This window comes from Mus musculus, chromosome 9, assembly GCF_000001635.26.
Source record: "Mus musculus strain C57BL/6J chromosome 9, GRCm38.p6 C57BL/6J".
Taxonomy (NCBI): Eukaryota; Metazoa; Chordata; class Mammalia; order Rodentia; family Muridae; genus Mus; species Mus musculus.
This window is the reverse complement of record NC_000075.6, coordinates 38557688-38576279: the sequence shown is the minus strand read 5'-3', so window position 1 is coordinate 38576279 and position 18592 is coordinate 38557688.

The following is an 18592-nucleotide window of genomic DNA, read 5'->3' as shown; positions in this document are numbered from 1 at the left end:
GTCTATGTGTGACCTGAACTGACCCTGTGCAACAGCTCTCTATACATAAATACAGATAGGAAAGAGCTGGTCTTTTAGGAGTGCCAACCCATCTGTGAGCTCAGGTAAGACCAACACTTCTGTTCAAATTCCTGGCCTAAAAGGGACCTTCCCAGAGCCATCAGAACACAGGAACCAAGGAACAGCTAAGGAAAGAATCCTTCTGGTTTCTGTCTGCACCTTGGATATGAACCTGTTCAACACCTGTCCATAATCAAATTCCTCCCGTAGAGAACTGGTCTCTCAGGAGTACCTACAAAAAGGATTACAGCATGGACAAGCCACAGTTACAGACAGCGAGAGCAGAAAATACCAGATATAAGCAGGTGGCAAACGTTAAGCCCAAGAACAGAAATAACAGAAACTAAGACTAGTCATCATCAGAACCCAGTTTTTCCACCACAGCTAATCCTGGATACCCCAACACACCAGAAAAGCAAGACTCTGATTTGAAATCACATCTCATGATTATGATAGAGAACTTTAAGAAGGACATAAATAACTCCCTTAAAGAAATATAGGGGAACAAAGATAAACAGGTAGAAGCCTTTAAAAAGGAAATACAAAAATCCCTTAAAGAATTACAGGAAAACACAACCAAACAATAGAAGGAATTGAATAAAACCATCCAGCATCTAAAAATGGAAATAGAAGCAATAAAGAAATCACAAAGAGAGACAACCCTGGAGATAGAAAACCTAGGAAAGAGATCAGGAGTCATAGATATAAGCATCACCAACAAAATAAAACATATAAAAAAGAGAGAATGTCAGGTGCAGAAGATACCATAGAAAACATTGACACAACAGTCAATAAAAATGCAATGCACAGAAAGGTCCTAACCCAAAACATCCAGGAATTCCAGGATACAATGAGAAGAGCAAACCTAAGGATAAGATAATAGGTATAGAACAGAGTGAAGATTCCCAAGTTAAAGAGCAAGTAAATATCTTCAACAAAATTATAGAAGAGAAATTCCCTAACCTAAAGAAAAAGAGCCTACAGAACTCCAAATAGATTAAACCCCAAAAAAAATTTCTCCTGTAACATAATAGTCAAAACACAAAATGCACAAAACAAAGAATGAATATTAAAAGCAGTAAGGGAAAATGTCAAGTAACATATAAAGGCAGACCTATCAGAATTACACCAGACTTCTCAACAGAGACTATGAAAGACAGAAGATCCTGGGCAGATGTCAGACAGACCCTAAGAGAACACAAATGCCAGGCCAGACTACTATACCTAGCAAAACGCTCAATTACCATACATGGAGAAACCAAGACATTCCATGACAATACCAAATTTATACAATATCTTTCCACCTAATCTAGCCATACAAAGTATAATAGATGGAAAACAACAACAAAATGATGGAAACTATACACTGGAAAAAGCAAGAATATAATCGTCTTTCACCAGACCCCCAAAAAACTAGAACACAAACATAAAAATACCATCAATTATAACAGGAAAAATAATCACTATTTCGTAATACCTATTAACATCAATGGACTCAATTCCCCAGTAAAAAGACAAAGATTAACAAACTGTATATATAAACAGGACCCAGCATTTTGCTGCATTCAGGAAGTACACCTCATTGTAAAAGACATACATTACATTTGAGTAAAGGGCAGGAAAATAATTTTCCAAGTAAATGGCCCCAAGAAACCAGTTGGAATAGTCATTATAATATCGAATAAAAAACAAATATCAACCAAAAGTTATAAAAAAGCATCAAGAATGACAGTTCATATTCATCAAAGAAAAAATATACCAAGAAGAAATCTTAGTTCTGACCATCTATGCTCAAAATGCAAAGACACCGATGTTTAGAAAAGAAACTTTACTAAAGCTGAAAGCACACATTGAACCTCACACAATAAAAGTGGGAGACTTCAGCACCCCACTCTCATCAATGGACAGATCATGGAAAAACAAACTAATTGTAGACACAGTGAAACTAACAGCAGTTAGACAGATACCAGGTACTAAAGTTAAATTAAGATCAGATTAATGATCTAAACAGTTCCATATCCCCTAAAGAAATAGAAACAGTTATTAATATTCTCCAAAATAAAAAAATTCCCAAGACCAGATGGGTTTAGTGCAGAATTCTAGCAGACCTTCAAATAACACCTACTTCCAATAAATATTCCTCAAAATATTGCACAAAATAGAAACAGAAGGTACTCTACCCAATTCATTCTACAAAGCCACAATTACTCTGATAACTAAACCACACAATGACCAACAAAGAAAGAGAACTTCAGACCAATTTCCCTTATGAATATCAATGCTAAAATACTCAATAAAATTCTCACAAAACGAATCCAAGAATACATCAAAATAATCATCCATCATGATCAAGTAGGCTTCATCCTAGGGATGCAAGGATGGTTCGATATACAGAAGTCCATCAATGTAGTTCACTATACAAACAAATTCAAAGACAAAATCCTCAGGATCATCTCACTAGATACTGAGAAAGCATTTGACAAAATCCAATACCCATTCATGATAAAAGTCTTCAAAGATCAGGAACTCAAGGCCCATATCTAAACCTAATAAAAGCAATATACAGCAAACCAGTAGCCAACATCAAACTAAATGGTAAGAGACTGGAAGCAATCCCACTAAAATTAGGGACCAAACAAGGCTGCCACTCTCTCCCTACCTATTCAATAGAGTACTTGAAGTTCTAGCCAGAGCAATTAGACAACAAAAGGAGATCAAAAGGTTACAAATTAGAAAGGAAGAATTCAAAATATCACTATTTACAGATGATATAATAGTATATATGAGTGACTTCAAAAATTCCACCAGAGAATTCCTAAACCTGATAAACAACTTCAGTGCAGTAGATTGATATAAAATCAACTCAAGAGATAACCCGACCTGATCCGGGGCTCAAGTCCCTTCCGGCCCACTGGAGCACCGGGGACCCTGGCCCAGGGAGTCTGCAGACACCTGCAAGGACCCACACAGGATCTGCCACGGGAACCTAAGACCTCTGGTGAGTGGAACACAGCGCCTGCTCCAATCCAATCACTTGGTACCTGAGACTGCATTAATTAAGGAAGCAGATAACCCGGCCTGATCCAGGGCTCAAGTCCCTTCTGGCCCACTGCAGCACTGGGGTCCCTGGCCTGGGGAGTCTCCGGACACCCACAAGGACCCACACAGGATCCACCACGGGATCCTAAGACCTCTGGTGAGTGGAACACAACTTTTGCCAGGAGGCAGGTTCAAACACCAGATATCTGGGCACCTTCCCTGCAAGAGGAGAACTTGTCTGTAGAGAGTACTCAGAACACTGAAACTAAGGATAGATCTAGTTTCCCAGGTCTGCTGATATAGGCAAACCTGAGGAAAAAGCTCTAACCAGAGACAACTATAACAACTAGATCCAGAGAATACCAGATGGCGAAAGGCAAAGGTAAGAATCCTACTAACAGAAATCAAGACCACTCACCATAATCAGAACGCAGCACTCCCACCCCACCTAGTCCTGGGCACCCCAACACAACCGAAAAGATAGACCCGGATTTAAAAGCATATCTCATGATGATGGTAGACATCAAGAAGGACTTTAATAACTCACTTAAAGAAATACAGGAGAACACTGCTAAAGAGTTACAAGTCCTTAAGGAAAAACAGGAAAACAACCAAACAGGTAGAAGTCCTTATAGAAAAACAAGAAAGCAATCCAAAAAGGTGATGGAAATGAACAAAACCATACTAGACCGAAAAAGGGAAGTAGACACAATAAAGAAAACCCAAAGTGAGGCAACTCTGGAGATAGAAAACCTAGGAAAGAAATCTGGAATCATAGACACGAGCATCAGCAACAGGATACAAGAGATGGAAGAGAGAATCTCAGGTGCAGAAGATTCCATAGAGAACATCGGCACAACAATCAAAGAAAATGGAAAATGCAAAAAGATCCTAACTCAAAACATCCAGGAAATCCAGGACACAATGAGAAGACCAAACCTACGAATAATAGGAGTGGATGAGAATGAAGATTTTCAACTTAAAGGGCAGGCAAATATCTTCAACAAAATTATAGAAGAAAACTTCCCAAACCTAAAGAATGACATGCCCATGAACATACAAGAAGCCTACAGAACTCCAAATAGACTGGACAAGAAAAGAAATTCCTCCTGACACATAATAAACAGAACAACAAATGCACTAAATAAAGAGAGAATATTAAAAGCAGTAAGGGAGAAAGGTCAAGTAACATATAAAGGAAGGCCTATCAGAATTACACCAGACTTTTCACCAGAGACTATGAAAGCCAGAAGAGCCTGGACAGATGTTATACAGACACTAAGAGAACACAAATGCTAGCCCAGGCTACTATACCCAGCCAAACTCTCAATTACCATAGATGGAGATACCAAAGTATTCCACGACAAAAACAAATTCACACATTATCTTTCCACGATTCCAGCCCTTCAAAGGATAATAACAGAAAAGAAGCAATACAAGGACGGAAATCACGCCCTAGAACAACCAAGAAAGTAATCCCTCAACAAACCAAAAAGAAGACAGCCACAAGAACAGAATGCCAACTCTAACAACAAAAATAAAAGGAAGCAACAATTACTTTTCCTTAATATCTCTTAATATCAATGGACACAATTCCCCAATAAAAGACATAGACTAACAGCCTGGCTACACAAACAGGACCCAACATTCTGCTGCTTACAGGAAACCCATCTCAAGGAAAAAGACAGACACTACCTCAGAGTAAAAGGCTGGAAAACAATTTTCCAAGCAAATGGTCTGAAGAAACAAGCTGGAGTAGACATTCTAATATTGAATAAAATCGACTTCCAACCCAAAGTTATCAAAAAAGACAAGGAGGGATACTTCATACTCATCAAAGGTAAAATCCTCCAAGAGGAACTCTCAATTCTGAATATCTATGCTCCAAATGCAAGGGCAGCCATATTCATTACAGACACTTTAGTAAAGCACACATTGTAGCTCACACAATAATTGTGGGAGACTTTAAAACACCACTTTCATAAATGGACAGATCATGGAAACAGAAACTAAACAGGGACACAGTGAAACTAACAGAAGTTATGAAACAAATGGATCTGACAGATATTTACAGAACATTTTATCTTAAAACAAAAGGATATACCTTCTTCTCAGCACCTCACGAGACCTTCTCCAAAATTGACCATATAATTGGTCACAAAACAGGCCTCAACAGATACAAAAATATTGAAATTGTCCCATGCATCCTAACAGACCACCATGGCCTAAGGCTGATCTTCAATAACAACATAAATAATAGAAAGCTAACATTCACGTGGAAACTCAACAACACTCTTCTCAATGATAACTTGGTCAAGGAAGGAATAAAGAAAGAAATTAAAGACTTTTTAGAGTTTAATGAAAATGAAGCCACAACATACCGAAACCTATGGGACACAATGAAAGCATTTCTAAGAGTGAAACTCATAGCTCTGAGTGCCTCCAAAAAGAAACTGAAGAGAGCACACACTAGCAGCTTAACAAAGCCTCGAAGATATGGGCACAGGGGGAACATTCCTGAATAGAACAGCAATGGCTTGTGCTGTAAGATCGAGAATTGACAAATGGGACCTCATGAAACTGCAAAGCTTCTGCAAGGCAAAAGACACCATCAATAAGACAAAAAGGCCACCAACAGATTGGGAAAGGATCTTTACCTATCTTAAATCAGATAGGGGACTAATATCGAATATATATAAAGAACTCAAGAGGGTGGACTCCAAAAAATCAAATAACCCCCTTAAAAGATGAGGCTCAGTGCCAAACAAAGAATTCTCACCTGAGGATTACCGAATGGCTGAGAAGCACCTGAAAAAATGTTCAACATCCTTAATCATAAAAGAAATGCAAATCAAAACAACCCTGAGATTCCATCTCATACCAGTCAGAATGGCTAAGATAAAAAATTCAGGTGATAGCAGATGCTTGTGAGGATGTGGAGAAAACGGAGCACTCCTCCATTGTTTGTGGGATTGCAAGCTTGTACAACCACTCTGGAAATCAGTCTGGCGGTTCCTCAGAAAATTGGACATAGTACTACTGGAAGATCCGGAAATACCTCTTCTGGGCATATATCCAGAAGATGTCTCAACCGGTAAGAGGGACTCATGCTCCACTATGTTCATAGCAGCCTTATTTATAATAGCTAGAAGCTGGAAAGAACCCAGATGCCCCTCAACAGAGGAATGGATACAAAAAATGTGGTACATTTACACAATGGAGTACTACTCAGCTATTAAAAAGAATGAATTTGTGAAATTCCTAGGCAAATGGTTGGACCTGGAGGGCGTCATCCTGAGTGAGGTAACACAATCACAAAAGAATTCAAATAATATGTACTCACTGATAAGTGAATATTAGCCCAGAAACTTAGTATAGCGAGATATAAGGTACAATTTTCAAAACACATGAAACTGAAGAAGAACGAAGACCAAAGTGTGGACACTTTGCCCCTTCTTAGAATTGGAAACAATCACCCATGGAAGCAGTTACAGAGACAAAGTTTGGAGCTGAGACAAAAGGATGGACCATCTAGAGACTGCCATATCCAGGGATCCTTCCAATAATTAGCCTCCAAACGATGACACTATTGCATACACTAGCAAGCGTTTGTTGAAAGGACCGTGATATAGGTGTCTCTTGTGAGACTAGGCTGGGGCCTAGCAAACACAGAAGTGGATGCTCACAGTCAAATATTCGATGGATCACAGGGCCCCCAATGGAGGAGCTATAGAAAGTATCCAAGGAGCTAAAGAGATCTGCAACCCTGTAGGTGCAACATTATGAACTAACCAGTACCCCGGAGCTCTTGACTCTAGTTGCATATGTATCAAAAGATGGCCTAGTCGGCCATCACTGGAAAGAGAGGCCCATTGGACAGTCAAACATTATATGCCCCAGTATAGGGGAACGCCAGGGCCAAAAAATGGGAATGGGTGGGTAGGGGAGTGGGGGGGGGGGAATGGTGTGGGGATCTTTTGGGATAGCATTGGAAATGTAATTGAGTAAAATACGTAATGAAAAAAATACAAAATAAAATTAACTCAAACAAATAAATCAGTGGCTTTTCTCTACACAAAGGTTAAACTGGCCAAGAAAGAAATTAGGGAAGCCACAACCTTCAGAATATATATCTATAGAACATTTCATCCTAAAAAAAGGATATACCTTCTTCTCAGCAATTCATGGTATCTTCTCTAAAATTGATCATATAATCAGTCACAAAAAAGACCTCAACAGACACAAAAAGACTGTACTAATCCTATGCATCATATTAGATCACTATGGACTAAGATTGGTCTTCGATAGCAACAAAAAAAAAACAGAAAGCCCGCATATACCTGGAAGCTCTACTAAACAATATCTTGGTCAAGGAAGAAATGAAGAAAACAAAGACATTTTAGAATTTAATGAAAATGAAGGCAGAATATACCCAAACGTATGGGACACAATGAAAGCAGTGGTAAGGGAAAATTCCATAGCTCTGAGTGCCTCCAAAAAGAAACTGGAGCGAGCACACACTAGCAGCTAGACAGCACACTTGGAAGCTCTAGAACAAAAAGAAGCAAATGCAACCAAAAGGATTATAAATCTGGAAATAATCAAACTCAAGGATGAAATCAACCAAGTAAAAACAAAAAGAACTATACAAAGAACCAGCAAAACCAGGAGATCGTTCTTTGAGAAAATCAACAAGATAGATAAACTCTTAGCCAGCCTAATCAGAGAGTACAGAGAAAGTGTCCAAATTAAAATCAGAAATAAGAACAGAAATGGAGGAAATTGAAAAAATTTCAGATACTACTACAAAAGCTTATACTCAACAAAACTGGAAAATCTGGATGAAATAGACAATTTTCTCGACAGATACCAAACTTCTAAAGTTAAATCAGGATCAGGTAAACCATCTGAACTGTCTCATAACCCCTAAATAAGTCATTAAAAGTCACCCATACATAAAAAAGCTCAGGACCATATGGATTTAGTGAAGAATTCATCAGACATTCAAAGAAGACCTATTAAAAATACTCTTCAAACTATTCCTCAAAGTAGAAACAGAAAGAACACTACCCAGTTCATTCTAGGAAGTAACAGTTATGCTAATACCAAAACCACACAAAGACCCAACCAAAAAGAGAAATTCAAACCAATTTCCCTTATCAATGGAAAAATATTCAATAAAATTCTTGCAAACCATATCCAAAACACATCAAAATGATCATTCACCACTATCAAGTAGGCTTCGTCTCCTGGATGGAGGGAAGGTTCAATATATAGAAATTCATCAGTGTAATCCACTACATAAACAAACTCCAAGGGGGGGAGGGAAACACACATTGTCTTAGTTAGGGTTTTACTGCTGTGAACAGACACCATGACCAAGGCAAGTCTTATAAAACAAACAAACAAACAAACAAACAAACAAACAACAACAACAACAAAAAACATTTCTTGGGGCTGGCTTACTGGTTCAGAGGTTCAGTCCATTATCATCAAGGTGGGAACATGGCAGTTTCCAGGCAGGCATGGCACAGGCAGAGCTGAGAGTTCTTTGTCTTTATCAAAAGGTGGCTAGTGGAAGACTGACTTCCAGGCAACTAGTGTGAGGTTCTTAAGCAAACATCCACAGTGAACACCTACTCCAACCTGGTCACACCTATTCTTTTTTTTTTTTTTTTCTTTTTTTTATTAGGTATTTTCCTCATTTACATTTCCGATGCTATCCCAAAAGTCCCCCATACCCACCCACCCCCAATCCCCTACCCACCCACTCCCCCTTTTTGGCCCAGGCGTTCCGCTGTACTGGGGCATATAAAGTTTGCAAGTTCAAAGGGCCTATCTTTCAGTGATGGCTGACTAGACCATCTTTTGATACATATGCAGCTAGAGACAAGAGCTCCGGGGTACAGGTTAGTTCATATTGTTGTTCCACATATAGGGTTGCAGTTCCCTTTAGCTCCTTGGGTACTTTCTCTAGCTCCTCCATTGGGGACAGTTGACCCATTCAATAGCTGACTGTGAGCATCCACTTCTGTGTTTGCTAGGCCCCTGCATAGTCTCACAAGAGACAGCTATATCTGGGTCCTTTCAGCAAAATCTTGCTAGTGTATGCAATGGTGTCAGCGTTTAGAAGCTGATTATGGGATGGATCCCTGGATATGGCAATCACTAGATGGTCCATCCTTTCATCAGACCTCCAAATTTTGTCTCTGTAACTCCTTCCATGGGTGTTTTCTTCCCATTTCTAGGAAGGGGCTAAGTGTCCACACTTTGGTCTTCATACTTCTTGAGTTTCATGCGTTTAGCAAATTGTATCTTATATCTTGTGTATCCTAAGTTTCTGGGCTAATATCCACTTATCAGTGAGTACATATTGTGCGAATTCCTTTGTGATTGGGTTACCTCACTCAGGATGATGCCCTCCAGGTCCATCCATTTGCCTAGAAATTTCATAAATTCATTCTTTTTAATAGCTGAGTAGTACTCCATTGTGTAAACGTACCACATTTTCTGTATCCATTCCTCTGTTGAGGGGCATCTGGGTTCTTTCCAGCTTCTGGCTATTATAAATAAGGCTGCTATGAACATAGTGGAGCATGTGTCCTTCTTACCGGTTGGGAGATCTTCTGGATATAGGCCCAGGAGAGGTATTGCGGGATCCTCCGGTAGTACTATGTCCTATTTTCTGAGGAACCGCCAGACTGATTTCCAGAGTGGTTGTACAAGCTTGCAATCCCACCAACAATGGGGGAGTGTTCCTCTTTCTCCACATCCACGCCAGCATCTGCTGTCACCTGAAATTTTGATCTTAGCCATTCTGACTGGTGTGAGGTGGAATCTCAGGGTTGTTTTGATTTGTATTTCCCTGATATTAAGGATGTTGAACATTTTTTCAGGTGTTTCTCTGCCATTCGGTATTCCTCAGGTGAGAATTCTTTGTTCAGCACTGAGCCCCATTTTTTAATGGGGTTATTCGATTTTCTGGAGCCTAACGTCTTGAGTTCTTTATATATATTGGATATTAGTCCCCTATCTGATTTGGGATAGGTAAACATCCTTTCCCAATCTGTTGGTGGTCTTTTTGTCTTATTGACTGTGTCTTTTGCCTTGCAGAAGGTTTGCAATTTTATGAGGTCCCATTTATCGATTCTCGATCTTACAGCACAAGCCATTGCTGTTCTATTCAGGAATTTTTCCCCTGTACCCATAGCTTCGAGGCTTTTCCCTACTTTTTCCTCTATAAGTTTCAGTGTCTCTGGTTTTATGTGGAGTTCCTTAATCCACTTAGATTTGACCTTAGTACAAATAGGAGATAGGAATGGATCAATTCTCATTCTTCTACATGATAACCACCAGTTGTGCCAGCACCATTTGTTGAAAATGCTGTCTTTTTTTCCACTGGATGGTTTTAGCTCCCTTGTCAAAGATCAAGTGACCAAGGTGTGTGGGTTCATCTCTGGGTCTTCAGTTCTGTTCCATTGGTCTACTTGTCTGTCACTATACTAGTACCATGCAGTTTTGATTACAATTGCTCTGTAGTACAGTTTTAGGTCCGACATGGTGATTCCATCAGAGGTTCTTTTATCCTTGAGAAGAGTTTTTGCTATCCTAGGTTTTTTGTTATTCCAGATGAATCTGCCGATTGCCCTTTCTAATTCGTTGAAGAACTGAGTTGGAATTTTGATGGGGATTGCATTGAATCTGTAGATTGCTTTTGGCAAGATAGCCATTTTTACTATATTGATCCTGTCAATCCATGAACATGGGAGATCTTTCCATCTTCTGAGATCTTCTTTAATTTCTTTCTTCAGAGATTTGAAGTTCTTATCATACAGATCTTTCACTTCCTTAGTTAGAGTCACACCAAAATATTTTATGTTATTTGTGACTATTGCGAAGGGTGTTGTTTCTCTAATTTCTTTCTCAGCCTGTTTATTCTTTGTGTAGAGAAAGGCCATTGACTTGTTTGAGTTAGTTTTATATCCAGCTACTTGATTGAAGCTGTTTATCAGGTTTAGGAGTCCTCTGGTGGAATTTTTAGGGTCACTTATATATACTATCATATCATCTGCAAAAAGTGATATTTTGACTTCCTCTTTTCCAATTTGTTTCCCGTTGATCTCCTTTTGTTGTCGAATTGCTCTGGCTAATACTTCAAGTACTATGTTGAAGAGGTAGGGAGAAAGTGGGCAGCCTTGTCTAGTCCCTGATTTTTCTGGGATTGCTTCCAGCTTCTCTCCATCTACTTTGATGTTGGCTACTGGATTGCTGTAGATTGCTTTTATCATGTTTAGGTATGGGCCTGGAATTCCTGATCTTTCCAAGACTTTTAACATGAATGGGTGTTAGATTTTGTCAAATGCTATTTCTGCATCTAACGAGATGATCATGTGGTTTTTGTCTTTGAGTTTGTTTATATACTGGATTACATTGATGGATTTCCATATATTGAACCATCCCTGCATCCCTGGGATAAAACATACTTGGTCAGGATGGATGATTGTTTTGATGTGTTCTTGGATTCGGTTAGAGAGAATTTTATTGAGTATTTTTGCATCAATATTCATAAGGGAAATTGGTCTGAAGTTCTCTACCTTTGTTGGGTCTTTTTGTGGTTTAGGTATCAGAGTAATTGTGGCTTCATAGAATGAGTTGGGTAGAGTTCCTTCTGTTTCTATTTTGTGGAATAGTTTGTGAAGAACTGGGATTAGATCTTCTTTGAAGGTCTGATAGAACTCTGCACTAAACCCATCTGGTCCTGGGCTTTTTTTGGTTGGGAGACTATTAATGACTGCTTCTATTTCTTTAGGGGATATAGGACTGTTTAGATTATTAACCTGATCTTGATTTAACTTTGGTACCTGGTATCTGTCTAGAAACTTGTCCATTTTATCCAGGTTTTCCAATTTTGTTGAGTATAGCCTTTTGTAGAAGTACCTGATGGTGTTATGGATTCTTCAGGATCTGTTGTTATGTTTCCCTTTTCATTTCTGATTTTGTTAATTTGGATGCTTTCCCTGTGTCCTCTAGTGAGTCTGGCTAATGGTTTATCTATCTTGTTGATTTTCTTAAAGAACCAGCTCCTCGATTAGTTGATTCTTTGAATAGTTCTTCTTGTTTCCACTTGGTTGATTTCACCCCTGAGTTTGATTATTTCCTGCCTTCTACTCCTCTTGGGTGAATTTGCTTCCTTTTGTTCTAGAGCTTTTAGGTGTGTTGCCAGGCTGCTAATGTGTGCTCACTCTAGTTTCTTTTTGTAGGCACTCAGAGCTATGAGTTTTCCTCTTAGAAATGCTTCCATTGTGTCCCATAGGTTTCGGTAAGTTGTGGCTTCATTTTCATTAAACTCCAAAAAGTCCTCTATTTCTTTCTTTATTCCTTCCTTGACCGAGGTAGCATTGAGAAGAGTGTTGTTCAGTTTCCACGTGAATGTTGGCTTTCTATTATTTATGTTGTTATTGAAGATCAGCCTTAGTCCATGATGATCTGATAGGATGCATGGGACAATTTCAATATTTTTGTATATGTTGAGGCTTGTCTTGTGACCAATTATGTGTTCAATTTTGGAAAAGGTACCATGAGGTGCTGAGAAGAAGGTATATCCGTTTGTTTTAGGATAAAATGTTCTGTCGATATCTGTTAAGTCCATTTGTTTCATCACTTTTGTTAGTTTTACTGTGTCCCTGCTTGGTTTCTGTTTCTGTGATCTGTCCATTGGTGAAAGTGGTGTGTTGAAGTCTCCTACTGTTATTGTGTGAGGTGCAATATGTGCTTTAAGCTTTACTAAAGTTTCTTTAATGAATGTGGCTGCCCTTGTATTTGGAGCCTAGATATTCAGAATTGAGAGTTCCTCTTGGGAGATTTTACCTTTGATGAGTATGAAGTGCCCCTCCTTGTATTTTTTGATTACTTTGGGTTGGAAGTCAATTTTGTTAGATATTAGAATAGCTACTCCAGCTCGTTTCCTCACACCATTTGCTTGGAAAATTGTTTTCCAGCCTTTCATTCTGAGGTAGTGTCTGTCTTTTTCCCTGAGATGAGTTTCCTGTAAGCAGCAAAATGTTGGGTCTTGTTTGTGTAGCCAGTTTGTTAGTCTATATCTTTTTATTGGGGAGTTGAGTCCATTGATATTCAGAGATATTAAGGAAAAGTAATTGTTGCTTCCCGTTATTTTTGTTGTTAAAGTTGGCATTCTGTTCTTGTGGCTGTCTTCTTTTAGGTTTGTTGAAGGGTTATCTTCTTGCTTTTTCTAGGGCGTGGTTTCTGTCCTTGTACTGTTTTTTTTCTGTTACTATCCTTTGAAGGGCTGGATTCGTGGAAAGATAATGTGTGAATTTGGTTTTGTCGTGGAATACTTTGTTTTCTCCATGTATGGTAATTGAGAGTTTGGCTGGGTATAGTAGCCTGGGCTGGAATTTGTGTTCTCTTAGTGTCTGTATAACATCTGTCCAGGCTCTTCTGGCTTTCATAGTCTCTGGTGAAAAACCTGGTGTAATTCTGATAGGCTTGCCTTTATGTGTTACTTGACCTTTTCCCCTTACTGCTTTTAGTATTCTATCTTTATTTAGTGCATTTGTTGTTCTGATTATTATGTGTCGGGAGGAATTTCTTTTATGGTCCAGTCTATTTGGAGTTCTGTAGGCTTCTTGTATGTTCATGGGCATCTCTTTCTTTAGATTTGGGAAGTTTTCTTCTATTATTTTGTTAAAGATATTTGCTGGTCCTTTGAGTTGAAAATCTTCATTCTCATCCACTCCTATTATCTGTAGGTTTGGTCTTCTCATTGTGCCCTGGATTTCCTGGATGTTTTGAGTTAGGATCTATTTGCATTTTCCATTTTCTTTGATTGCTGTGCCGATGTTCTCTATGGAATCTTCTGCACCTGAGATTCTCTCTTCCATCTCTTGTATCCTGTTGCTGATGCTCGCGTCTATGATTCCAGATTTCTTTCCTAGGGTTTCTATCTCCAGCGTTGCCTCACTTTGGGTTTTCTTTATTGTGTCTACTTCCCTTTTTCAGTCTAGTATGGTTTTGTTCATTTCCATCACCTGTTTGGATGTGTTTTCCTGTTTTTCTATAAGGACTTCTACCTGTTTGGTTGTGTTTTCCTGTTTTTCTTTAAGGACTTGTAACTCTTTAGCAGTGTTCTCCTGTATTTCTTTAAGTGAGTTATTAAAGTCCTTCCTGATGTCCTCTACCATCATCATGAGATATGCTTTTAAATCCAGGTCTAGCTTTTCGGGTGTGTTGGGGTGCCCTGGACTGGGCGAAGTGGGAGTGCTGGGTTTTGATGATGGTGAGTGGTTTTGGTTTCTGTTAGTAAGATTCTTATGTTTACCTTTCACCATCTGGTAATCTCTGGCGTTAGTTGTTATAGTTGTCTCTGTTTAGAGATTGTTCCTCTGGTGATTTTGTTACCCTCTATCAGCTGACCTGGGTGACTAGCTCTCTCCTTTGAGTTTCAGTGGTCAGAGCAGTCTCTGCAGGCAAGCTCTCCTCTTTCAAGGAAGGTGCATAGTTATCTGGAGTTTGGACCTCCTCCTGGCTGAAGATGAAGGCCCCAAACAGGATCTTTACGAGAAGCTGTGTTGCTTTGGCCTGTCACAGAAGCCGTTGTATCAGTAGTCCACACTCTCACCTGTGTAGACTACTTTCCAAAAAGTCCTGAAACCAAGATGGCTCCCGCGGATCCTGAGACAAAGGATTCCCAGGCTGGGTGGACACCTGTCCTCTGGCCAGGAAGGTGGCCGTTTGTCTGGAGCAGAAAATGTCGCCACCTCAGGAGCTCTGTGGCTCTTGCCTGTCCCAGAAGCTCCTAGCCTCTGTAGTCCACACTCTCACCTGCAGACTGCCCGCTGCGGAGTCCCAGAACAAAGGTGGCTCCCACGGAACCTGAGGCAAAAGCCTCCCAGGCCGGGCAAATACCTGTCCTCTGGCCCCGAAGGTGTCCAGTTGTCTGGAGCCAAAAATGGTGCCTCCTCAGGAGCTCTCTGACTCTCGCCTGTCCCAGAAGCTGCTAGCCTCTGTAGTCCACACTCTCACCTACAGACTCAGTCACACCTATTCTAACAAGGCCACACCTCCATATGGTGCCACTCCCTGTCCCCATAGACTTGTTCAAACACATGAGTCTATGTGGGGCCATACTTACACATAGCATGATGCAAAATGCATTTAGTCCAACTTTCAAAGTACTCATAGTCTATAGCAGTCTCAAGAATGTTAAAAGTCCAAAGTACAAGGTCTCTTCTGAGTTCCGTCCAATCGCTTAACTGTAATCCTCAAAGAAAGACAAGAAACCAGGTGGGCAAATTCCAAACTCTGCATCTCCATGGCTGATGTCAAAGCGATCTTCAGATCTCCACTCCTTTTTCATCTTTGTTGACTGTAACAAACTGCTTTGCTTTCTCCTGGGCTAGTTCCACTCCCTGTTAGCAGCTTTCCTCCAAATGTATCCCATGACTCTGGCATCTTTATCGTCTTTGAGTCTCCAAGGCAATTTCAATGTTATAGCTTCTTGTTTCAGTGTCTAGGATTCCGCTTGATCTTTTGGACTCCTCCTAAAGGCTGGCATCACTTCTCCAGCTCTGCCCTCTGTAGCACTCTAATCTCAGGTTGATCCACTCCACTACGGCTGCTGTTCTTGGTGATCATCCCATGGTACTGACATCTCCAATACACTGCAGTGTTCCACTCCAAATAGGCTTCATCAATAGCCTCTCATAGGCTCTCTTCATGGTGCCAAGCATCAAATCCTTTGCCTGACCCCTTCAGTCCTGGGCCATCAACTACAGCTGAGGCTACACCTTCTCCAATGGTCTTCCATGACCTCTCACAATGCCAAGCCTCATCTGTTCTTCATGACACCTCATGCCTTCAAAACCAGTACCACCTGGGTGACTCTTACACATTACCAAGCACAGCTGCAGCACAAGGTACAACCTTGGCTATCTCTGGAACAAAGCTTCTTTGTGCTCCCAGAAAACAACTCCCAGATTTCAACTCAGTGATGCTGGTCTCTTCTTTATCATTGCTAAAGTCTTAGCTCCGGCTAACCAGCATCAATTGCCCCAGTAGTTCCTTCCATTCTTACCTCTAGAGCCAGAGCCATATGGCTGAAGCTGCTGAGTTCTGCTGCTTACAGGAACTAGAACATGATACCTTGTACTATTACATTATCACTGGCTTTATGTTTTCTAAATCCTTCACTGCCTAAGCTTGGCTATCTTAGTACTTGCTCTGTAGATTGACCTTGAATGCAGAGATCAGCATGCCTGTCTCATGGGATTAAAGGTGTATATCACCATGCCTGGATCTAAATTCAGCTGGGTAGGATCTTGTCCCAAGGTCCCACTCCCTTAATCTATTATTTCCTAGAACACAAGATTTTGCTCCATTTCACTTCCTGGTATACCTTTAATACTCGAGCCATATATTTTATATTTTGCCTTTCTAAGCTTGCTATGCTTGTTCAAACTTCTCTTTGTGAGACTTAACCAGAGAACAACATCATTGCTGAGCTTTTTTGAAACTTCCTTTTTCAATGCAATTAATCTGAGTCTCTTCGCCTTAGCCTCAGGCAGACGTTTCAGACAAGGGCAAAAAGTAGCCACGTTCTTCACCAAAATACCACAAAAACAGTCTTTATGCCACATTCTGAAATTATTCTCCTTTGAAATCTCTTGGACCATGTCAACACAGTTCAAATCACTCCCAGCAACAAAGTCTTCCATATTCCTACTATGATGACCCATTAAGCCCCACTTAAAGCATTCCACTGCTTTCCAAATCCAACGTCCCAAAATCCAAATTCTTTCAAATAAAAGCATGGTCAGGCCTATCACAGGAATACCCCAGTCCCTGGTACCAGTTTCTGTCTTAGTTAGGGTTTTACTGCTGTGAACAGACACCATGACCAAGGCAAGTCTTATTTTAAAAACAAACAAACAAACAAACCCCCCCAAAACAAAACAAAACAAAAAAACAACATTTCTTGTGTCTGGCTTACAGATTCAGAGGTTCAGTCCATTATCACCAAGGTGGGAGTATGGATGTATCCAGGTAGGCATGGCACAGGCAGAGCTGAGAGTTCTATGTCTTCATCCAAAGGCTGTTAGTGGAAGATTGACTTCCACGAAACTAGGGTGAGGATCTTAAGCCCACATTCACAGTGACACACCTACTCCAACCAGGTCACACGTATACCAACAAGGTCACACCTCCAAATGGTGCTACTCCCTGGCCCAAGAATATATAAACCATCACACACATGTTCATTTCATTAGATGCTGAAAAAGTATTTGACAAAATTCAACACCGCTTTATGTTAAAAGACTTGGAAATATTAGGATTTCAAGGCCCATACCTAAACATATTAAAAGCAATTTACAGCAAACCAGTAGCCAACACCAAACTAAATGGTGAGAAACTGGAAGCAATCCAACTAAAATCATGGACTAGACAAGGCTGCCCACACTCTCCCTATCCATATAGTACTTCAAGTTCTAGCTAGAGCAATTAGACATCAAAAAGTGGTCAAAGAGATACAAGTTGGAAACAAAATTCAAAATCTAACTATTTGCACATGATAAGATAATATACTTATGTGACTCCAAGAATTACACCTGAGAACTCCTACAGGTGATAAACAGCTTCAGCAAAGCAGCAAGATATAAAGTTAACTCAAACAAATCCCTAGCCTTCCTATACTCAAAGGATAAATGGGATGAGAAAGCAATTAGGGAAAGGACACCCTTTATAATAGTCACAAACCACATAAAAAATACTGCAGTGACTCCAACATAAAAAGTGAATGATCTGTACATCAAGGACATCAAGTCTCTGAAGAAAGAAGCCAAAAATACCTCTCAGAAGACGGAAAGATCTCCCATGTTTATGGATTGGCAGGATTAATATAGTAAAAATGACCATCTTGTCAAAAGCCATCTACAGATTCAATGCAATCCCCATCAAAATTTCAACTCAATTTTTCACAGAGTGAAAAAGAGCAATTTGCAAATTCATCTGGAATAATAAAAATATTACTAGTTTTTGTCAATTTGACACTGCTGGAGTTTTCACAGAGAAAGGAGCTTCAGTTGAGGAAATGTCTCCATGAGATCCAACTTTAAGGCATTTTCTCAGCTAGTGATCATGGGGAAAAGGTCCCTTGTGGGTGGGACCATCTCTGGGCTGGTAGTCTTGGTTCTATAAGAGAGCAGGCTGAGCAAGCCAGTAAAGAACATCCCTCCATGGCCTCTGCATCAGCTCCTACTCCCTGACCTGCTTGAGTTCCAGTCCTGACTTCTTTCAGTGATGAACGGCAATGTGGAAATGTAAGCTGAATAAACCCTTTCCTCTCCAACGGCTTCTTGGTCATGATGTTTGTGCAGGAATAGAAACCCTGACTAAGAAAAATTGGTACCAGAAGTGGGGTATTCCTATGACAACCTGACCATGTTTTGGGGAGGACTGTCCGAGGACTTTGGAACTT